This window comes from Nicotiana tabacum, chromosome 15 (assembly GCF_000715075.1).
Source record: "Nicotiana tabacum cultivar K326 chromosome 15, ASM71507v2, whole genome shotgun sequence".
Lineage (NCBI taxonomy): Eukaryota > Viridiplantae > Streptophyta > Magnoliopsida > Solanales > Solanaceae > Nicotiana > Nicotiana tabacum.
In genome coordinates this window covers 25,252,947-25,278,467 of record NC_134094.1, presented here as the reverse complement: position 1 = coordinate 25,278,467, position 25,521 = coordinate 25,252,947, and the positions used below count along the sequence as shown (strand labels likewise).

The 25,521-nt window shown below is 37.9% G+C and overlaps 1 pseudogene; it reads left to right on the top strand.

Annotated features, from left to right (window-relative positions):
* Window positions 1-847: 847 nt before the first annotated feature.
* Window positions 848-22,326, top strand: LOC142169561 (agamous-like MADS-box protein AGL62; annotated as a pseudogene).
* Window positions 22,327-25,521: the final 3,195 nt, after the last annotated feature.

The window sequence follows — 25,521 nt, the reverse complement described above, 5'->3', positions numbered from 1 at the left end:
TTCAAAACTAAATCGTGCTATAGAACTGAGTTATAGGAAATTTTAGTTATACTTAGATGTTGGTGTTTGCATACACAGATGACAGTGACTAGGAAGACTACGGCTAGCCAGAGGAGAGATACAGTAGCAGGTGAGGGGACCAGCAGGGTGCCCCCAATAGATGGGGCCTAGTGTAAGGCCCAGGGAGAGATCAGCCATTACAGACTCTTCCACCACCTGAGGAGATTCTTAGGGATACCGAACATCCAGTTCCCCCTCCATTTCCATCAAATCAGGACTTGAGGAGTGTTGTGCATTTCTTGACACAATTGGTAGCTACCCAGCAACAGGCTAGGGCATCAGCTAGTGCAAGGTATTTTGAGGGGTCTCGGAGTTCAAGGGTTCCGAGAGTTTATTTCCTTGAGTCCTCCAGAGTTCACAGGGACAGATCAGAGAGAGGACCCGCAGGATTTCATAGATCAGTTACACAGGATCTTTTGGGTTATGCATGCCACGGAGAAAGAGGAAGTTGAGCTGGGAGTTTTTTGACTTTGAGATATAGCCATCCTTTGGTACGAGGGATGGGAGAGGTTTAGGGATGTGATGCACCTCCAGCTATTTGGGAGAATTTTTCAAATGCCTTCCTTAACTAGTACTTACCACATGAGCTCCGACAGGCTCGAGTCAATCAGTTTCTAGCCCTCAAGCGGGCAATATGAGCGTTCGAGAGTATAGTCTCTGTTTTGACTCATTGGCCAGATATGCTCCATCCATAGTTGCTACTATGCGAGACAGGATCCACAGGTTTATAGCAGGGTTGGCCCCAGAGTTGACCGAGGCATGTGCCACCGCTGCATTGCAGGATAGTATGGATATCTCTTGGATTCAGGCATTCACCAAGAATATAGAAAGGGACAGGCGTTGGCAGCAGGGTACAGCGAAGAGTGAGCAAGGAAAGCGTAAGAGAATGAGATTTTTTAGGTCTCAAGAGCAGTATCAAGGTAGTTATAGGCCCCAGTACTTTTTACGGCCACCTAGGCCTCCAGCGCCTCAGTTACAGGGTTACAGGTATGACTGCTATACTAAGTTAGGACGAGGTGAGAGCTCACGGGTGTCGGGTTTACAGCGACAACAAGGTTAAGGGTAGATATAGTCACTCCCGCTGGGGTGTGACATCTATGGTAGAGGAAACTTGGGCCAATGCCGAGAAGGTTCTGATGCTTGTTATACATGTGGGCGTCCTGGGCATATGATGCAAGATTTTCCAAATAGAGATTCTAGGGGTATGGCACAACCAACGAGTTCAGCAACAGGATCATCTTTGTCCCTGCATCCTTCAGGGCGCGAGTCTCATTTTTTGGCTGGTAGAGGTCGAGGGAGAGGTTCCAATTCAAGTAGTAATCAGAACCGTATCTATGCTTTAGTGGGTCGACAGGACCAAGAGTCTTCACCAGATGTTTGGATAGGTATATTGACCATTTGCTCTCACGATGCTTATGCCTTGATAGATCCAGGATCTATTTATCATATATTACCCCATTTGTCGCAGGGAAGTTTTGTATAGTGCCTGAAATACTAAGTGTTCCTTTTGCTGTATCTACACCGGTCAGAGAACCGATTATTTCTAGACGGGTTTACCGAGGTTGTACGGTGACAGTTTTTAGTCGTCAGACCTCAGTCGACCTAGTTGAGCTAGAGATGATAGATTTTAATTCTATCACGGGCATGGACTGGTTGGGAGCTTGCTATGCCACAGTTGATTGCCGAGCAAACGTAGCCAGATTTCATTTTCTGGGTGAGCCAGTCCTTGAATAGGTAGGTAATACAGAGACACCCAGAGGTAGGTTTATTTCCTATCTGAAGGCGAGGAAAATGATCGCAAAAGGGTGAATTTATCATATTATGCGAGTTAAAGATGCAGATGCTGAGATACCTACACTTCAGTCTATTCCAATAGTAAAGGAGTACGGGATGTATTTCCAGATGAACTTCCACGTATTCCTCGAGAGCGAGACATGGAGTTTAGCATCGATTTGCTTCCGAGAACTCAACCAATATCTATCCCTCCATATAGTATGGCACCTGCCGAATTGAAGGAGTTGAAGGAGCAGTTAAAAGATTTGCTGGAGAAAGGTTTCATTAGGCCCAGTACCTCACCTTGGGGTGCACTAGTACTGTTTGTGTGGAATAAAGACGGCTCACTGAGGATGTGTATCGATTATAGGTAGTTGAACAAGGTAACTATTAAGAATAAGTATCCACTTACAAGGATTGATGACTTGTTTGATCAGTTGCAAGGGGCTAGAGGCTTTTCAAAGATAGATTTGAGGTCATGGTACCACCAGGTCAGCATTCGAGAGAAAGATATTCTGAAGACAGCCTTCAGGACCCAATATGGCCACTTCGAGTTCCTTGTCATGTCCTTCGGGTTGACAAATACACCCACCGTATTTATGGACTTGGTGAATAGCCTATTCCGGCCATTTTTAGATTTGTTTGTGATAGTATTTATTGATGATATTCTGGTTTATTCACGTTCAGAGGAGGAGCATGTGGACTACCTATGAGTGATACTCCAAACCCTTTGTGATCGTAAGTTGTATGCTAAGTTTTCTAAATATGAGTTCTGGTTGAAGTCTGTAGCATTCTTGGGGCATATTGTATCCGATGAAGGTATAAAGGTAGACACTCAGAAGATTGAGGCCGTGAAATCCTGGCCTAGACCTACCACTCTGACAGAGGTTCGTAGCTTTCTAGGCTTAGCAAGATACTATCAGAGGTTCGTAGAGGGTTTTTCTTCCCTTTCGGCACCATTGACGAAGTTGACGCAGAAAGTAACTAAGTTTCAGTGGACGGAGTCTTACGAGCAGAGTTTCCAAGAGCTTAAGAACAGGTTGACCTCAATGCCAGTTCTAACACTTCTAGAGGGTCCAGAGGGTTATGTCGTATAGTATGATGCCTCAGGTATCGGGTTAGGATGTGTCCTGATGCAACATGGGAAGGTAATTGCGTATGCTTCAAGGCAGTTGAGTAAGCACGAGAGGAATTATCCAACCCTCGACCTCGAGTTAGCTGCGGTTGTCCATGCACTTAAGTTATGGCGGCATTACTTATATGGAGTTCATGTTGATGTATTTAAAGATCATAAAAGCCTGCAATATATCTTCAAGCAAAAAGAGTTGAATTTGCGACAGAGGGGGCTAAAGTTATTGAAAGATTATGACGTTAACATTCTCTACCATCCAAGGAACACTAATGATGTAGCAGATGCCTTAAGTCGCCGATCTATAGGTAGCTTAGCACATATTGAGGTTGAGAAAAGAGAACTACCTAGAGAGATTCTATATGGGTGATAGTCGATAGGCCGAGCGCATAATTTAGATGCTCGAGGATATGTTACGAGCATGTGTGTTGGATTTTAAAAGAAATTGGGATGAACATCTACCTCTTATCGAGTTTGCATATAATAACAGTTACCACTCCAGTATCCAGATGGCTTCGTATGAGGCTTTGTATGGGCATAAGTGCAGATCTCTTATAGAGTGGTTAGATGTTGGAAAATCTGGGATACAAGGGCCAGACTTGATTCAGCAGGCCATAGAGAAGGTAAAGCTTATCCAGGAGCGACTGTTGACAGCCTAGAGTCTTCAAAAGTCATATTCTGATGTGCGGTGACTAGACTTAGAGCTCAGGGATGATGATTGGGTGTTCTTAAAGGTATCGCCTATGAAGGGAGTGATGAGTTTTGGCAAGAAAGGCAAGCTTAGCCCATGGTATATTGGGCCTTATAGGATTATTTGAAGAGTGGGCCGAGTAGCATATGAGTTAGACCTGCCCTTGGAATTGGATTCTGTGCATCTGGTTTTTCACGTATCTATGCTATGAAAGTGCATTGGAGATCCTACCCAAGTGGTGCCCGTTGATGATGCGCATATCACTGAGGACTTATCGTACGAGGAAGTTCTAGTTGCCATCCTAGACCGAGAAATCCGCAAGCTACGAAATAAAGAGGTAGCCTTAGTGAAAGTTTTATAGAGAAGCAAGAATGTGGAAGAGATGATGTGTGAAGTGGAGGATGAACTGAAGTCTAAATATCCCCACCTATTTCAAACTAAAGATATGACTCGAGATGGGATACTTCAGCATAGATCTATTTAGGCTAGTAGATCATCAGGTAAGCTCTTATTTTTAACTTTTAGTATTTATGATTGACGATTGTGTGAGGCCATGTGTGGCATGTATAGTATGTTTTCTATCTGTGTGCATGTTGGTTTTGGTCTAGTGTACAGAGGAGACTCTGGCAAATTTTTCCCAAGTCTCTAAGAGTTAATATTCGAGAACGAATGTTCCTCGGGGGAGGGGGGGGGATGATGTTACACCCCATATTTTCGTACGTAAAAGTGTGTCGTAAGCAAACTAATGTAAGACCAAAAAATGAGATTATATTTGGAAGTATATAAAGTAAGTTATCATGCTACCTCGGAAGTTACAATATTAAAGATCATTATCAACAAATAAAAAAGGGCTGGAAGGTTCAGAAGCTAAGGAATTGAAGAAAAAAATGTTTCGTCGAAAGTCGACAAGTTGAAAATGTTATAACTCGTACCTTTGGGGTAAGATTAGGGTTCTTAAAATGATAAGTGGTTTATGTTATAATTTATTTTAGCCTTATGATAGTCATGTGTTATGTTTTGAGGTCAAGCGAGTTGTGTAACAAAAGTCGATAAAAGTCATCACAAGTTACGTTCATAAGTTTTACTGAAATTTGGGTCAAATGTAACTGCGCTTTTCTCCCAATATACTTAAAGTTAGGGGGTGTCCACCCATAAAATTGAATATCTATGAGTCTATTTTCTAACTCATTATATTCTTTGTCAATACGACATTGGAGTAGAGAGATATATGTGTTTTCGTGAGACTGCGCAGACTGCTAGGTGACAAGTAGGTGTGTCACCTACTTGCTTAATGAGAGTATTATATATGTCCTAAAATGGGCTATTTCGGGTCGTCGAAAGAGACATTTTAAAGGCCTATTTCCTTCATATATTACACTAATAATAGGGCATAATAACCAGACCTAAACCCCTGCAAAAATCCTCCTAACAAATTACACACAAACCATAATTGAATTTCTCTCCTTTTCATGTTCTAGTTGGAGGAAAAACCTAGAGTTTGAAGAACCAAGATAGGAGCTGAGTTATTCAATAAATAAGGGAAGTTTACTGCCCTATTTCATCCATTTTTTTCTGTTGGAGATGTATGGAAAGTCATTCCATAATTGTAAGAACTCACGGGACGGTTATCGGAAGCCGTGAGTTCAAGTTATTCACTTGTAGCGGACTTTTTTGTGGATTGTTTCGTGTTGTGTTGGACTGCATATTTTGCTACTATTTTATGGCGTTTTTGAGGAGAAAGGGTATGGAGAAACACCACATAAATATAGGGTGGTGGGCTGGTCGTTTGTCATAACATTTTTGGGCTGTTTGACACTACTACGGTGGTCGTTTTGCGTATGAAGAGATTGGGGTATTTTGGGTAGTTTTGTAGTATTTTATGGTGTATATAAGGTTGGAAAATAATGCATATATGTTGTTATTATTGTGTTCTTGTGTTTTTTGGTGTTATCTTGAATTTGGAGGTAGTAAGGATTATAGGGGAGATGTTGCCCGTTTTAATACAAAATAAGCTTGTCGTTCGTTGTGCGATAGTTATATCTTTCGTAACTTAATGATAGTATTATTATCGTTGATGTAGATTGAAGTGCAAAGAGGCAAGTTAAACTTGGTGATTGGAATGATTGTGATAAGGTATGTTAAGGCTAAACCTTCCCTTCATTTTGGCATGATCCCGTAACTATATGAGTTTGATAACGAGGCATAAAGAGAAGTTCATATTCCTGAACTTATGTACATTATCCTAGTCTTATAAGTTACAGTATTCTCCCTTATTGGGACTTTATATTCAGTTAAGTATTGTCTTCTTCCAAGAGAGCAGATGGTCTATATATATATATATACAATATTACAGTATTTTCACCACTATCGAGCTCTAATCGATGGGCAGGCCCCTATTGAGAAACCTCTGATCTGATGGTAAGCTAAATACCGAGCCTACTGTGGTCGAGCGCCTATGAATGAGCCTAGAATGGCCGAGATACAGATCCTAGTATGGCTGAGCGCCTATGAGAGAGCCTACTATGGCCGAGCAGTTACACGTTTCGAGCCTTATAGGGCCGGACAACTATTTTACCTACTATATTGACAGAGTTGAGTGGGTATCAGCACGTAAGTATATCTCCAGATCATCTTTGACTCCCAGTTACTTTCAGTTATTATATTATCAGTTTAGTTTCAACTTTCAGTTATTCTATTGCCATACATACTTGGTACATTATTTCGTACTGACATCCCATTCCTGGGGACACTGCATTTCATGCATGCAGGTTCGGATAGATAGTCTGGTAAACCTCCTCCGTAGGTGTTGTCCGTAATCAGCTTGATCGGTAAGCTCCACGTCCTTCGGAGTTGCCGAGTCTAGGGTTTTGAGTACATATTATGTATATATGTATATATATTATGGGTAGGTCGGGGCCCTATTCTGACCACAGTACATCCATCAGTAGAGGCTTGAAGACATATCCTGTCAGTTAGTGCATTATGTTGGGCTTGTAGGCCTTGTATATATATTTTGTTGGTTTGTAAGTTGTAGTAGTTATGACGGCCTTGTCGACCCAACTTTATATTGATGTTTAGTCAGAGCTAGTATCCGTTCAATTTTATATTTTGTTTCACAAATTGTCTTGCAATGTGGCCCTATGGCCAATGTATGACATTGTATGTTCAGAGTCCCTCAGTTACAAGTTGGTACACTAGGTTAAGTGAGGCATCGGGTGCCGGTTTCGCCCCCAGGTTTGGGGCATGACAAAAATAAAGAAGGCCTTTTTAAAATATTTGTATAATACTAAAATATTTATTTGAATAATATTTAATGTGAAAGAACAATAAAAGTCCAACCTTTTCTAAGTGACTCTTAGATCCAACACAACTTTAACTCGTAAAGGTTCAACCTTTACTAGGGATCTGTATATGTTCTTCTCCCCTATTAATTTGTCAAAAATTTCCACAAAGATTGCCAATTAATTTAAGCTTTTGTACATTAAACTGAATCCACAATTGATATAGTGGATTATTCCCATTTCAACTTTTCAGCTTATTCACGTTAATGGTACTGTGATTGATATAAGGGAATACTCATGTTTTATTAGGAAATATTTGTTCATAATTTAAACTTAAATCCTATTCCTTGAGGTTGAAATGTTATCCTTTGGTACATAAATGCTGGTGTTCTCTATGAGAAACAATAAAAGAATATCTTATACTTTGGAGAGAAAAATTAAAAGTTAATAAAGAATGCAGATATAATGTGATTTTGTGGCGCTATGCAAAATCTATAGTAGGTAATCAACTCTCTTCCTTTATCTTACATGGTGCAGGTTCGTATTTGATGATTTCTTAGCTTTAACTTGGTTATAAGAATCATTTTATATCATTCATTGGTGCCCAAAATTTTCTCTTTTGATCTGTACTTGTGTACTTTATAGTTTTCTTTTATAAAAAATATAATTATAATTTATCTTCTTTTATAGGATGAGCATGAGTAAACCAGCATACCTTACAATATGGTTCATCTAATGCTCAAGCTATTTGTAACGACTCGACTGGTCGTTTTGAGCTCTAGCGCGTCATTCGGCGGTTTGAGGCCTTGAGTAGTTTCAGTTCATGTATTACGACTTGTACGTGTGGTCGAAATCAAATTTCGGGAAGTTCAGAGTTGATTCGGATGGAAAATTCTAATTTTAGAAGCCTTAAGTTGGATGAATTGACTAAGGTTTGACTTTTGAGAAAACGACCTCGGAATTGGGATTTGAAGATTCTAATAGGTTTGTATGATGATTTCGGACCTTGGCGTATGTTCGGGTTAAGTATCGAGTGGTCCGGAAGCATTTCAGCGCTTATTATAGAAGGTTGGCATTTTGAAGGTTTAAGAATTTCATAAGTTTGGTTTTAAGAGGATTTTGTTGTTATCAATGTCCGTTTGAGGTTTCGAGCCTTGGAATAGGTTCGTGTCGTGATTTGTGGCTTGTACATAAAGTTTGGTGTCATTCCGGAATATTTTGATATGACTCAGACGCGTTCGTCAAAGTTTGGAAGTTTAAAGAAGGATTTTGATCGTCGATTCGTATTTTTATTGTTGTTTGGTGCGATTTGAGGCCTTGAGAAGGTTCGTTTCATGTTTTTGGATGTGTTGGTATGTTTTGATGGGGTCTCGGGGGCCTCGGGTTTGAAACGGATTGAAATCGGATTGAAATTCTGATTCGAGGAAATGCCGAAAACTGCTGAAGTCTTGTATCATCGCACCTACAGTGGTTTGGTCGTAGGTGAGGACACGCATGTATGAGGGAGGTCATCGCAGAAGCGGAGAAGGCCAACAGGGGAAGGGCCGCAGGTGCGGAGCTTTGGTCGCATCTGCGCAAGCGCAGAAGTGAAAGGTTGGGTGCAGAAATGGGAGAATGCAGAGGCTCGCACATGCAATGTCGCAGAAGCGGGGGATGTTTCCGCAGGTGTGAAGCATCTTGTTTGGGTGATTTTCCACTGAAGCGGAGGAGTGGTCACAAAAGCAATGCCGCAGGTGCGTCATTTTGGCCGCGGATGCGAGATTATCGCTAGGTAGAAGGGTTCTTTCAATCGAGACTTACCTCTGATTTCTCTTATTTTCCACATGGATGGCCGAATTTGGAGAGCTATTTTGAGGGGGTATTCATCGAGCAACTCAAGGTAAGTGATTTCCTCCAATTACAAGTTAAATACATGGATTATACAAGGATTTAAACATGAAAACTAGTAGAAATTGTGAGATTTTGAAAGAGACCTAGAAATTGGTATTTTGGACTTTTACCACGAAATTAGACATAGAATTAGGAATCAATTATATATTTGAGTTCGTGGTGATATGGGTAATGATTATCTTCGAAACTTTTTGGAATTCGGGCACGTGAGCCCGAGGGTTGACTTTATAGACTTTTCGAGTGGAGGTTGGAATTCTTATGAATTGATTTATTATGAGTATTAGAGTATATGTTTATAGGTTTGCACATTGTTTGACTAGTTTTGGAGCGACAAGCATCGGTTTGAGGTATTAAAGTGGCGTGGGAGGGTTATGGAACTTCGGAGCGAGGTAAGTCTCCTGTCTAACCTTGTGAGGGATAAACAACCCCTAGGTGATGTAATTGCTATGTGATACTAGTTGTGGGTGCTACGTACGCACGAGGTGGCAAGTGTACGTACGTAGCTAAAGAATGTTTATGTCCGGATAGACTTAGGACCTTATCATGTAATATTTGAATTATTTGAACTTATTCTGCTGGCTTAATTATTTGAACTTATAATTGAAATTGATTTAGAAATAAATATATTTATACTAGGCCGAGCCTTATCATCCTGAGTTGTTGGCTAGTTATTTGAGAAACGGTAAAGATTATATTCACTTTGTGCTCATGTACTGTATTGTAAGTACGTGTCTCGTAATTTGATAACTTCTTTCCTTTCTTGTGGAGCGGGACGAATGCCTTGGCAGTATAATAGATGCATATATGGTTCGTGTCGCTCGACCCTCAGCAGTGTACACATTATTCTGAATCGGGCCAAACGACCTCGGCATAATCGTGCGTTGTATCGCTGGTAGTCCGAACATTCACGAGATTAACCTTCCACTAATGCCTGGAATTTTACATGGTAATTTTTATTCATTTGTTACTGGTACTTGATACATCTGCAAGGATGAGGTAGAATACAAGACTGAGAAATTCATACATTAAAAGAAATATTTGGAAGATTAGGTAACTTACAGATCTACCCTATTATGGTTGTGCTCTTCACATCTCCTTATTGTTTTATTATATTGCTCTGTTGAACCTCTAGTAAGTGTCGATGTCGACCCCTCGTCATTACTTCTCTAGGGTTAGGCTAGATAGTTAGTAGGTACGCGTTGATTTACGTACTCATATTGCACTTCCGCATTAAATGTGAAGGATCTGACAGGTTCATTTGGTGATCATCTTAGCGCGTAGGCGCAACTGTTGAGGAGACTTTATGTGAGCTGCATTCCAGGCTATGCATCACAGTCCACAGAGGCTCCATCGTACTATTTATTTTATCCTGTCTCATTTACGTCCTAGACAGATATCGTATTATTATTGTACTCACTAGTAAATGCTCGTGCACTTGTGATACCGGGTTTTGGGATATACTAGTTGATACTTACGGTTCTGTATATTATCATTACCTTTTATTTTTCTTATAAACTATAAATTTTGTACATTCCCGTGGATTTAAAAGTGTAATTAAATTGAGTAATTAAATTGATCAATCACTGTTGGCTTGCCTGATGGCGGCGTTAGGCACCATCACGGCCTATAGTGGATTTTGGGTCATGACAGCTTGGTATCAAAGCTCTAGGTTCACTTGGGTCTCACAAGTCATGAACAAGTCTAGTAGAGTCTTGCGGATCGATACGGAGATGTCTGTACTTATCTTCTAGAGGCTACAGGGTTGTAGGAGCACTTCCCTTCTTGATTCCTCATCGTGTGGTTTGATTCCTTTGACGCTTATGCCTTTATTTCCTTCCTACTCAATCTTATGCGACGTGGAGCACTTGTTATCAATTGGGCATTGAGGAGTTATAGTTGTACTGCAAATGTGGTGCAGGGTATTTTTCCCTGCGTACTCAAGCGAGTTATTATCGTCGTCTTGTGGAAGGGGGTTATGCAGTTTCATGCCCTATATCAGTATTGCCTATGGTTTTGAGGCTACGTATAGATTGTTATGATGTTCTACATTATTATCCTACTGTGTTGGTGTAATAGTAGGATGTTTGTCTATGTGTCGAGGCAGTGAATGACTCGAAAGGAGGATTTCTCAGTGCATGGTTTAAGGGTTCGGCATTTAATTCCAGTGGGGGGAGAGACAATCGATCTATGGATGTTCAGGCTTTGGTTGATGGAGTAGCGAGACCTGATATTTTGAGCGTGGTGGAATTGTCATTTGCGATGTGGTGTCATCATCCGTATTTGAACACATTAAGGTTCGCCGGTGTCATGGTCTTCTTCGATTTGCCTTCGGGGTAGTGTGTTGTGGACTGGTGCCTAAGAAGCGATTATCAGAGATAACGAAGTGTAGCGGTTTCGTAATCAAATTGGTGTTTCTAATGTTGATGGCTCGAGAAAGATGATCTTTTAGGAGGTTTAGAGTTGGTAGCAATTTATTAGTTCAGGTGCTACAGGTATAGATTTGATTTGCGGCAATATTTGGCAGCGAAGTATGAGGAAGGACATGGTGGGAGGTGTCTCGCAGTGGTTGAATTACTAGCAGGTTAAGTATGAGAACCAAAGGTCGAGAAGTTACTTGAAGAAAATGGTTTAACCGAAGTGAGAGTGGCATATTAGCTTATGGATTCTGTGGTAGGATAACCACGTGCCTTGAGAAAAGTCTAGAACGAACAGGGAATCATGGTGGGAGGTGACAAGGTCCACGGATTTTTATTTGAGATGGAGACTACTGCACTGAGGAAGATTGAATATGGCAAAGGGGAGTTTGCTTAAAATGAAGAGGGGTGTGAAAACTTTATTATCGTTTTTTGATGCAATGTGACTTCGAGTTTGGAGCGTATTGTCGGACTTTCAGTCGATGGCAATAGGGAATGAACAAACTTTTACCACTGGTGGACGAGTATAGGCTCAGGAGAGTTTACTGAATTCGTGGTGGTTGTACCAGTGCAGTATCGTTGGAAGATGTCGGCATGAAATTCCGCATATGGGTTATCTCTTGTGAGTGGGTTAGTTGTTGCGTGTTGTTGATGAAGTTTCTACGAAGAATTCTACTTATTACCTAACAGGAGATCGAGTGTGCGATTGTGGCTGATAATTCGAAATGTTTTATAAAAAGCTTAACAAAAGATTTCTAGAAATTTGGCGGGTTAAAGGTGAGAGATCATGGTGATTGAGAAGGAGGAATCTTTTTGGGTTCTAGATTTATGTAATTGTAGCTTAAAGCTAAGTGGGGGAGCCCACCGTCTACGATTGGATCGTGTGGTTGTCTGCTTGTGCGGTTTCTGGTTATCGGTGCATTGGTGGGTTAACAAAAACATCAGGCGTAATTCGACTGAAGAACTTGATGAATGTGTGTTATACTTCACCTTATCGATTCATGTACAGTTTTGGGAAGACTCAGAGTTTATGCTTCTTGTGGAAGTGATGTACAAGGAAGAGAATTCAGTCGGTTGCTTCTTTGATAGGGTGTTCATGTGCTAGCAGAGCGTTGGAGTTTGGTCATGCTCGAGACCGGGAAAGAGTGGGTGACTCTCAATAGTGGTTCTAATGGGTTCAAGTATGTAAGTGTTGTGTCTAAGGATTTTGGGTCCATTGTGTGGTTAAGGATCGAGTTTTTGCGGTAGGTATTAAGACGATGTGGTCTCATGATTTGGGTAACTCGGGATGAGTGTTGATCGATTTCGTTATGTTTTTGAATGGAGCTATTATTATTTCTAAGTCGGGTCAAGAGTAAATTGGAGAAAGTTTGGTCGGTTAGTAATGGTTTGAATCAGCATAATTGTGGGAATGATCGGTTCTTTCGGTATGTAAGCTATGCGGGTGATTCGTGGTTGTACGTGCGGGCTTGACAGCCACCGTAATTTGATTGATTTGGAGGTATTTGATTATAGTGGCCTTGTTATGTGTAAATGGATCCCGAAAGAGTTATGACAATTTAGGCCACGACTTGAGGTTTGTATTTTCTGTGGTTGGGGATACAGTTGCGTGTTGCAATGGTTCTTCTTAAATGAGTTAAGTGAAAGGTTCCTAGCCAATGGAGTGCTTATTCTACTAGTAGCTCAGGGGTTATGATGAATTCTTGTACTCTCGCGTAACGGCATTATAGGTACAATGAGCGGCATGGGAATTGAAAGTAGAGGATCAGGTTGTGGTTCGGTGTTGATAGGAATGTCATGAGCTCGGATGATCAGGCGAGAATTCAGATGTTCAGAGTAAGCTGGCATTTTCTTTAGTGTCACCTGATAACGGCATTCTGTGTAGAAGGCTTTGTGTATTGATTTGCAGATTCTTGATTGCTTTACTGAATTAATACGGTTGGTGGTATGGGGGTGTAGACTTTGCTACTTGGTGCGAAAAGTTGTGGCGACGTACCTCATGGGGGAATTATATAAGCGTGGCATGTTAGCCACTTGATGGTTATAATTGGAACCAAGTATGGAGATTCTGGTACTAGCACTAATGTGAGAGTTTATGCCTGAAAGGCGTTCTATTCCGTGCGTTGTGGACTGTGTGAGTTTGTTCCGGATTTGATGGTTGTTCTTATGTGTCATAGATAGGGTTATTGTGAACCCTTGAAAGGTTATTATCCCAGTATGGTATGATCAGAAACGGCTTGAGGTCTGTTGGTGGCCTAATGTGAATGTGTGCTCTACATCATGTCAGATGTGTTTATTCGGCATATCATTGCTTACAGAGGAGCCTTCGGGCATTGGATGTATTCTCGTCGTCAATTGTTCCATGTAAAAACTCTATTGTGCCATGCGGGTTGTGAGACGACTTGATTATTTGCACTTGTGTTATGATCCCGTGTAGCTTGTGGTATTATGTGAGAAGGATGGCTCTCGAGATGCATGTCATTTATTGCACCTTAGTCGTACTTGGGTGTTGTAGCGTATCGCGCTATCCATCTCCTCGGGGTTGTATTTTTGCACTTGGCGTGCTTGTGGTCGATATTCGGGTATTTCATAGGTATGAGTATTATGGCTTGATGGGTATTCCCTTATTTACTATTATGTGTGGATCGGGTGGCACGCCGCCATGGGTATGTTGATTGGATCGGGTTGCATGCCATAATGGTATTATGTTGTTTGGATCGGGTTGCACGCCACAACGGTATCATGTGTGGATCGGGTTGCATGCCGCAACAATGAGATGTTGAGTACGGTTCCCTATATCTATTCTTTTGCATTTTCTTTCTCATTCACTAAGAAAGTTTCATAGCATCTTTTTGGTTGTTTTATTCGTTACGCGGGCTAGGTAGTTCTTTTCCAGAGTTTGTTCTTCCTTATGTGTCATATTTGAGTTGTAGCTTGTTGGCGCTTAGATGGTGATGTATTGAATTTTAGACAATGTGTGAGGTGGCTTATTGCCCTAGCAGCTTGTACTGGGTGAGACGAGGTTATTGGACCTGAGGTCATTTCTATCGTATTTATGTATGGTATATTAAAGAGAAAATATTGTTATTCAATTCAGAATGAGGTAATGATCCTTGTCAGGAGGAAAGACTCCATGATATGTTGATTTGGCAGGTGGTTATGAGTTTCTACACATCTCTTCCGTCTTGGAAGTAGTGCAAGATTTGGAACATGGCTTATATATGTTATGAGGAATACTATGGGCTTTGGGCCGGATCAGTGAAATTGCAATTGTTGTGCTTGGAGGAGGTTGCCTTGGGCAAATGGGTTATGTTATGTGATGTCAGCATGGATGCATTATCATGTTTTGGTACAGTGTGTAGTGATCGATACAGTGTTCGTATGTTGGAATCAGGTCTTGTAGAGAAATTTGGAGGTTGAAATTTGGTTCTAAGGCTTATTGACCAAATAGAAGGGAGAATATTCGGTCTGGCTCGAGCTAATGTGCTCAACTGGGTTGTGGTGGCACAGGTAGGTGCACGAGGTATTGAATAGTGATTTTAGACAACTCTGGAGCAGTCCTTGGCACGTTCGAGGACGAACGTATGTTTTAAATGGGGGAGAATGTAACGACCCGACCAGTTATTTTGAGCTCTAGTGCGTCGTTCGACGGTTTGAGGCCTTGAGTAGCTTCACTTTATGTATTACGACTTCTACGTCTGGTCGGAATCGAATTTCGGGAAGTTCAGAGTTGATTCGGATGGAAAATTCTAATTACGAAAGCTTTAAGTTAGATGAATTCACTAAGGTTTGACTTTTGAGTAAACAACCTTAGAATCGGAATTTGAAGGTTCGTATGATGATTTCGAACTTGGGCGTATGTTCGGGTTGAGTATCAGGTGGTCCGGAAGCATTTCAATGCTTATTATGGAAGGTTGGCATTTTGAAGGTTTAAGAATTTCATAAGTTTGGTTTGAAGTAGATTTTGGTGTTATCGATGTCAGTCTGTGGTTCCGAGCCTTGGAATAGGTTCGTGCCATGATTTATGGCTTGTACGTAATGCTTGGAGTAATTCCGAAATATTTTGATATGATTTGGATGCATTCGTCGAAGTTTGGAAGTTTAAAGAAGGATTTTGATCGTCGATTCGTAGTTTTGATGTTGTTTGGTGCGCTTTGAGACCTCGAGCAGGTTCGTTTCATGTTTTGGGTTGTGTTGGTATGTTTGGATGGGGTCCCGAAGGCCTCGAGTAGGTTCGTTTCATGTTCTGGTGGCTTAATTATTTGAACTTATAATTAAAATTGATTTGGAAATAAATATATGTATACTAGACCAAACCTTATCAACTTGAGTTGTTGGCTAGTTATTTGAGAAACGGTAAAGATTATATTCACTTTGTGCTCATGTACTGTATTGTAAGTACGTGTCTCGTAATTCGATAACTTCCTTCCTTTCTTGTGGAGCGGGCCGAATGACTCATCAGTTTAATAAATGCATCTATGGTTCGTGTCGCTCGACCCTCGGCAGTGTACCCATTATTCTGGATCGGGCCGAACGACCTCGACATAATCGTGCGTTGTATCGCTGGTAGTCCGAACATTCACGAGATTATCCTTCCACTGATGCCCGGCATTTTGCATGGTACTTTTTATCCGTTTGTTACTGGTACTTAATACATCTAAGCGGATGAGGTAGAATACAAGACTGAGAAATTCATACATTAAAAGAAATATTTGAAAGATTAGGTAACTTACAGATTTACACCATTATGGTTGTGTGCTTCACATCTGCTTATTATTTTATTATATTGCTTTGTTGGACCTCTAGTAAGTATCGATGTCGACCCCTCGTCACTACTTCTCCGGGGTTAGGCAAGATATTGGGTACGTATTGATTTACGTACTCATGCTTCACTTTTACACTAATTGTGCAGGATCTGACAGGTTCATTTGGTGATCATCTTGGCGCGTAGGCGCAGCGGTTGAGGAGACTTTATGTGATCTACATTCCAAGCTACGCATCGCAGTCCACGGAGTCTCCATCGTACTATTTATTTTATCCTGTCTCATTTACATCCTAGACAGATGTTGTATTATTATTGTACTCCCTAGTAAATGCTCATGCACTTGCGACACCGGATTTTGGGATATACTAGTTGATGCTTACGGTTCTGTATATTATCATCTCCTTTCATTTTTCTTATAAACTACAAATTTTGTACGTTCCCGTGGATTTAAAAGTGTAAATTTCCTTTCTTATTAAAATTTATGATTTCTAAAGTAATAAAATGAGTAATTAAATTGATCAATCACCGTTGGCTTGCCTGACGGTGGCGTTAGGCATCATCACGAGCTATAGTGGATTTTGGGTCGTAACACTAGTAAAAGAAGATTTGCTTTTTGGATTGTTATTAGATTAGAAATTATGACCTTGTAGATGCTCTTGTTTTTTTTAGTAAGTAAAAACATGTGGTTTAGTAGTATTTAGTTTTTGAAAGTACGTAAATACTTAGTGCATCAGTTGTATTGACCTTTGCAAATATATATCATATATTAATTTATATATAAATTTTTGATATTTTAAAAGAAAATGTGAATTATGTATGTAGCAACTACACATTTATTCTTGCTAGTTGTACAACACAAAATATAATATTGTTGGCAAAAAGTAATTTGTATCCACAACAATACTTGTTGCTAAAAGCCTTTATAACAAATTATTAACTACCCTTCTGCTAATTTTTTGCCACAAGTAATATTGTCGCAAAATTAATAATAATTTATCGCAACAATAAATTTTGTTGCTAAATATTTTTATAAGCCACAATTGTATAACCAAAATATATATTTTATGACAACAACATTTCTTGTTGCGTTAAGTCAACTTCTGGCAGCATTTATTGCAACGTCATGCAATAACTTTTGTTGCCAAAAATACTTTTCGCAACAGTATTCGATATATGGCAACAAAAATATGTGTTGCAAAATTCACACTTTCTTGATAAATCAGCTAGAGTGTTAGTATTGTTTGGGATACCTTTCATGAAACACCAGTCGCCCCAGCTATTTCTGATAACTCCCCCATATCCCCCTATTCCGGGTTGCCTAGTGGAGAGCCATTCGTATTGAGCTTGTAATAATCTCTTAAGGATGCATGGTTCCCATCTAACGTGAGGGTACTAGGCTTAGAAATTAAGGCAAATTCCGCAGACTTAGAAATTGTGTTTGAAACTTTAGCCTTTTCATTCTTTATGATTAAAGACATTAGCACTCCCGGCAAACTAAATATGCCATAGGCAGAAAGGGTTATATCGAGTATCGACCCAAGAAAGGTAGTCACTGTATTCCTGATTCTTGATGTTAATTTCAAGTTGTGTTCCAAGAGTTTAAAGAAAAAACAATAGGGGCAGTCATAGGAGTTTTAGAGTTAAAGACCGTAATATCTTTCCAAAAGTTTTGTGCTTTTTGGAAATCAAAGAAAATAGTTCACAACATGAATTATGAACGAACGTGCATCACAGCTTGAAGCAATATTACAACATAGTTTGTGTTGTGGTTAATGAGAATACAATAAATACATACTTTTTGATGTGTAAATCTTTGTGTGCATGTTGCATTTTACGTGTTGAAGTTTTTTATGTTAAAGCTTTCAAATATAGTGTTGATTGCGTAAGTCAAGAACTCTCTTGATAAAAGGGCCATCTTGTTTAATTTGACAGGATTTTGCTCGAATATTTAAGAGATATATATTGTCTCACGTCAGATTTATACTTCAGCAGAAAATATAAAGAACCATCGAGTAGTTATTATTTTTAGTTTTAATTTTTTTATTTTGTAGTATAACATATGTTGGCCCGAAATGAGCTTAAATGGAGAAATATGGTCAGTAATAATTCATGTATAACCAACCACGACTTGTTTAAGAACGTAGTTATTATTCTTGTATTTGCTATTTATCACGTTAGGTTTAGAAGGGCGTTTTATGAGGTTTAAAAAGATTAATGTTATTTGATAAATTATGCGTAGATTTTAGGGTTTTGTCGTACAAATTTCTTTCACTTGCCATACGTATTACTAGGATTTACGAGTTTGTAATGGCTCTAAATTACTCTCTAATTATCTTAAGATTTTATATTAAATTTCTCGAAAACAATTATACTATATGACAAAGAATAAATATTTTAACATATTTAAAGCTTATAATGGAATGCCTTTTACCTAGCAAGACAAAATAAGAACATAAGAAGATATCCATATAAAAAACTTAGAATGCACGAGCACTATAGGGGGGAAAACTTTACTTCATAAATTGCCATCTTTTATATATGAACATACTAAAACTTATACAATAAAAGAATGGCATGCAACAAAACTTTTCCCACCCCCGCATAAAGGGCACTCATTATTTTTATTACTTTTCTATAACTTCTAAACAAAATAATAATTGGTGGCCTAAATGCAATCCAATAACATAATTCTAATCAGGTAAATTATGTATTGTCTAATTATGAACATTTAGGATTAGCACTAACTATTATAGAAATGGAACAAAGAATGGGCCCCGGATTTCTTTCAAATCCTTCTAGAAAACAAATTTGTCACGACCCGAAATTCCCACCTTCGGACCGTGATGGCGCCTAACATTTCACTTGCTAGGCAAGCCAACGTTAGAATAACATTATCCATTTTTAAAATAATTTTAAGTTTATTAATAATAAGGAAGCAAATGCGGAAGCAATTTTGAAATAATCCATAATAATAACGATATCTAAATACCATCCCAGAATTGGTGTCATAAATGCACGAGCTTCTAGAATAAATACAAAAAAAGGTCTGAATAATATAAAGCTGTCTGAAAATAAACACACAGCTATAGTACAATAGACGGGGACTTCAAAACTGCGGACGCCATGCAGTTAAACCTCAAGTCTCCTCCGAGTAGCTGAAATCCGACAAAACTATGGTACGCCGCTGGGACCAACTCCAAAATCTGCACAAGAAGTGCAGAGTGTAGTCTCAGTACAACCGACCCCATGTACTGGTAAGTGTTGAGCCTAATCTCGATAAAGTAGTGACGAGGCTAAGGCGGTTCACTTATATTAACCTGTACGCAATATTAGTAACAACAATAATAATAGGAATAAATCAGGTAATTTATTTATAATAATTGAAGGCAACTCAGTAGTCATAATCCATTATTATTTTAACCAATTCTGTTGCAGCGTGCAACCCGCTCTCACAATTTATTCACATTCAATTCTGTTACACCGTGCAACCCGCTCTCCCAATATATTCCTTTTAATCAAGTCTATCATATATTTATTTCAATCAAATCAAGTATATATTGACTTTTAAATAATTCTATTGCGACGTGCAATCCGATCCCCCAATATTGACTTTTAAATAAGTCTATTGCAGCGTGCAATCCGATCCCCCAATATTGACTTTTAAATAAGTCTACTGCGGCGTGCAATCCATATATATATACTTTCATTTCCGTTGCGGCGTGCAACCCATTCCCCCAATATAATTTTAAACAACTCATAAATGTAATAAAACTTACTCCAATAAATACCACGTCCAATGAGAAATTATTAATTATCAAGGCACACAAAAATTATAATTTATTTATGAACCAAACAATGACAAATAATAATTTATTATGAAAATTATTAGAGAGTTTAATATTTAATATGCTAAATGTCAAATAACAATTTAAAACACATAATTCAAATAGCATGTAACAATTAATGCAGGAATTCAAGAATTAATATTTGACAAAGAATAGGAGAGAAACAATTATTATAATAATTAATTTATGATTTAAAATAATTTATGATTTTTCAAGTAAGCAGGCAAACAATTAATTTGATGACGTGCAGACACTCGTCACCTCGCCTATACGTCGTTCACATGCAATTCACATAAAAAATAATTTAAGGATTCTATTCCCTCAAGTCAAGGTTAACCCCGACACTTACCTTGCTTTGTAAATTCCAATCAATTACTCAACCACAACTTTTCCTTTTAAATTTGTCCTCGAAAGCTTCAAATCTATTCACAAACAATTCGATATATTCAATACTAATCATAGGAATTAATTCCATATGAATTTACAAATTTTTCGGATAAAAATCCAAAATTTATTAAAATATTTGGCAGTGGAACCCACGTCTCAAATTCCGAAAAAACTCGCGAAATCCGAACACCCATTCCGATATGAGTTCAACCATACCAAATTTATCCAGTTCCGATATCAAATGGACCTTCAAATCTAATTTTTTCGTTTTTGGAAAGTTTTACAAAAATTCAAATTTCTTCCCTCTAAATCCGAAATAAATGATGAATATAGACATAGATTTGTGAAATATAATCACTTTATGATAAAGAACACTTACCCAGTTCAAAGTCGTGAAAATCCCCTTTGAAATCGCCCAAATCCGATACTTAAAACTCAAAAATGAGTAAAAATAGCTAAGACCTGATTTTTATGTATTATGCCCAGCATTTTCGCATCTGTGGTGCCTGGGCTCGCACATGCGAGCTCGCATCTGCGAAAAGGGGCTGTCAGGCGATGTTTCGCATCTGCGGACAAAATATCGCACCTGCGACGTCCGCATCAGCGCACAAGAGCCGCACCTGCGAAGGCCGCATCTGCGATCCAAGTCTCGCTTCTGCGAGCTCGCACTTGCGGTCAAAATTCTGCAGGTGCGATTATACCAGAACCCAAATTTTAGATTTTTGCTTAATTCCAATTCTTGTTCCGATTTCAATCTGTTTCACTCTTGGGGTACTCGGGACCCCGCTCGAATATACCAACAAGTCCCGTAACATAATACGGACTGACTCGGGGTCTAAACTCACATCAAACAACATTGAAATTATAATTCACACCCCGATTGGAACTTTGAGTTTTAAACTTTTAATTTGCAAATCTCGTGCCAAAACATATTAAATGAATCCGGAATAACTTCAAATTTGGCACACAAGTCATAAATGATATAATGGAGCTGTTTAAATTTCCAGAATCGGATTCCGACTCCGATATCAAAAAGTCAACCCGTGGTCAAACTTGGAATATTTAGCCTTTAAATTGCTAGTTTCGCTAAATGGTCATAACTTGAGATAGGGACCTCCAAATTAAATTTCGGGCATACGCCCAAGTCCCAAATCATGATACGGAGCTACCGAAATTTTCAAAATACTGATCCGGATCCGTTTGCTCAAAATATTGACCAAAGTCAACTTAGTTGAATTTTAAAGCTCTATTTTCCATTTTAATCTATTTTTCACATTAAAACTTTCCGAAAAATTTTACGGACTGCGCAGGCAAGTCGAGGAATGATAAATGGTGCTTTTCGAGGTCTTAGAACACAAAATTATTTATTAAATTTAAAGATGACATTTTGGGTCATCACAGAATTAACATAAAAATGTTTGATTCCGTCGTTATTTGAATTCATTTCCAATCAAACAATGAAATAATTTTACAGCTATAAATAAACTCTTAGTGGTGAGACCCAAAATCACCTTCTCTTAGTATCTCAAATCATAAGTTTTGCCATGGGAAGAAAGAGTAACCGGTCGCAAAAAAATTGACATGGTGAAGATACAAAACGAGAGAAACTTACAAGTGAGTTTCTCCAAGCGACGAATTGGCCTCTTCAAGAAGGCTAGTGAACTTTGTACACTACGTGGTGCTGAAGTTGCCTTAGTGGGTTTTTCCCCGGAAACAAAGTTTACTCATTTGGCCACCCTTCTGTGGATTTGATCATGGATAGGTTCCTCGCAGAGAACCCTCAACCCAATGCTAATGTTGGTGAGGTCAATATGGAAGAGTTGATCGACAAAGAGGGGATATTGGAAATGGAGAGAAGCCGCGGAAAAGACTTACAAAGAACCTGGAGGGAGGAGCGTTGGTCGGAAGCTCCAATTGAAGAGCTAAACTTTTTTCAACTTCAACAAATGGCAGAGGCAATGGAAATGACAAAAGGTGCATGGTATTGCATTTCCATATCGTACCCTTGGAAGTGCCTTGGCTCCTTATGGGGGGGCTAGGGCGAGCTTTTCGTATGGCTCCAATGCTAGGGCATCTGAATTTCGTGACTAGCTAGCTCTTTCTATTCAACACTAAATAAGGCTCCATGATTCACCTTTGGTGTTATTAGGGCAAATGAATCTTCTTCAATTCAATAGTTCTCTAGTAGTTCAACTATCACAATTGTCGTTTTGTTTTAAATATTTATAGTGATCTTATAAAGACATAATTGATGTAGATTTTATCCACATGGTTAGCAATAGCTCAATCAGTGTGGATAAACTATCAATTAAGTTTGTATTATTTATGGTTTTAATCTTATTTTAAACTAGTGAATTTGTCGCTCTTTGCACGGTCATAAAAATAAATTAGTGTACTTAAAAAAGTCCTTTATAATTTTGATTCTTTAGTTTGAATAAAATTATAGTGCATAATAATATTTTTCTTGGTTAGCTCTAACACTCATCATATAACCCCCCAGTTCACGCAAAATAATTCTAAAGGCAAAAAGAAAAAAAATGATATTAAGAGTACTACAATAGTAGAATCATTATAGTCAAAAAATTATGAAGCTTTTCCTTTCGTATATTAATTTCTAAATCACGCATAAAATTTCTATATCCACCATGTGTCATTATACTTCTCCATTTAAGCACCATCAATAATTGTTTCCAACAAAATTTCTCTTTAACTTCTCCATTTACTAAAAAGAAAAAAAAGAATGTTTACTCACTTTAATCACTCTTTTCATATGCGTGATATCATTCATATATAATCGACGATATGAAGTCCATCCCATAAGTGTCTACGGTCCAAGTAAGGATCGGCTACAAAATTATTTTTGTTATCTATTCTTTTTCCTGAAAATTCTATGTATTTTCAGCCAAACGGCTCCATTTAGACATCTACATTTTTTACCATCTCACTCATTTTAATCATTTTTTTAGTTTTAAGTAGTATAAAGATAGATTTTTAGTATATTCAAGTTTAGATAAATTTTATTTTTTTCGATTAAAAGTAAAAAAATTAATTTAATAAGTCTATTAAATATTTTGGTCTTACCATCTGTATAGATGAAACTCTATATTTCTATATGATCGTTTCTTGTTATATTTTAAAATTTTATAGTAACTTCATTAGGAAGTTAAAAATTCAAATTGAATTAAAAACACTGAGAAAGAGAGCATGCCATCAATTTTGACCATAAATTTTCAATTATTTAATCAAGTTGCAATTTTTACTATTAGTTTCCCTTTCCCCTTCATATCATAGTAATAAATCTTCACACACAATTGGCTTCTAATCCAACTAAACCACTCCTCTCCTAACTTGTTACTTCCTCCATCACTAATATAAACTCTGCTTTTTCTCTTCCTAATTTGCTTTTATAACAATATTCGAAATAAACTACACTATTCCATACAAATACACTGATTCATTATATATATATATATATATATATATATATATATATATATATTGTGTATCTCCATCTCACCTTCTTATTCTCTATTCTCATCCTCTTCATTATTAATGATCTTAACAAAAACTTATTTCCTTCCGTGTTGATGTCAACTTTTTCATAACAATATATCTTGGATAGCTCAGATGATGATTTGAAACTCAGTATCAAGATGTGAATTAGCATGTTAGAGAGATCAATTGAAAAACAAAATCTTGACAAATAGAGAAGCTATAGGTCTTAAACAAAGTGAGACTGTTATTAATACTGGTCAATTGGAAAACAAAAATTACACATGAAAAATATCCACACATAGGAAAAAGGCCTTTCTAAATGAAAGTTATAGCGTCAAGGATCTCTCTGTCCTAGCGCCCAAATTTCATGATGCAAATCTCTGTCTTGTCAACTTGTAAGTAACCAAGTATGTCCAGGATATGTTTGTGAAATTTGTTCAACCACGTTTGCTCTATAGAAAATCCCAAAAGTCACTTCTTCAATTCGTGCATCACTTGAAAAAATTATAGGCCAATTTCAAGGTATAACCATAGATTTCACTAACATTTTTAGAATTATTTTTTTATATCAGATAGAGAGAAAGAAAATATGCAGAAAGCAAGACGCGGAATGTAAAATATGCAAACAGTGATATTGGTTGAAAGGTCGTGACCTTGTTTCTTCTTTAGAAAATATTTCTCCACAAAAGTGAAATTCAAACTTCGGCATCAATTCAAATGATTAAGAACAAAAATGCATATGTTTCAACATTCCAGAAAGGAAGGAAAACAAAACATTAAAGAAAGGGAGAGTCATCCAGGCCACTCAAATAGAAATCGAGAATAGCTTTAATAATAAAAAACCAAATATGAAAAACTCTTTCAATTGCCATTCTCAACATACATGATGCAGAAATTCTTCATCATTGTGATAAGGAATTAGTTTCCATATAGAACTACCATAGGTCGGTTAAAATGTGGCCATTGGGCTCTCTAACGGAAGAAATGTTGTTAATTAAAGTAATGACGTTTGGAATTCTCTTTTTCAAGAGACATGACTTTTGGAATCCTACAGGATAATTAAAATAAAAGAATGAGCGGGGGAAATAGAAAAAAAATGGAGAAAAAAGATAATTTGAAATGCTGGCTAAGGAGAGCGCCACATCACCAGGCCAATGTCCTACAATTATATATATAAAGATATGTTTACAGTGCAATGGAATTAATGAACGGCATTTATGCCATTTATTTAGTCTGATTAATAATTCATTGACATGAAAATTCAATTAATATATAAGTGCTGAATGCTAAAGTAGCAAAACAGAAGATTAAATTTGAACCTTACAAAGAAGTCATATAAGTTAGCTTGATCTCATATAAAATAAATGAAAACCTAATGGAGTGCATGGCTGCGTGTACTTATACGCATATAAAAAGAGCAACGCATCAATGAGAAAACTTATACATAAATTAGGAAAATCATTTTTATGAGAATAAGAATGAGTAAACAAAAGATGGCATACAATATGGCACGTGCTAATTCTTTCTATTTGCAACTTTATAAAGGAAATAAGCTAACTTTTACAAATTCTTTTGAACTCAATGACATAATTAGAGTGCATTTGTGATGACCCAAAAATGTCATTTTTAATTTAAACGTTCATTTCTATGTTCTATGAAGATGTTGAGAGCTTACCTGCTATGAGTTACGTATCACCTGAATAGTTGATGTTAGTGGCGTTCCTTTTCTAGTAATATATTGCTTATGATGCCACTGTTAGTATTGTTTTCATATTGTGTTACATTGATTGG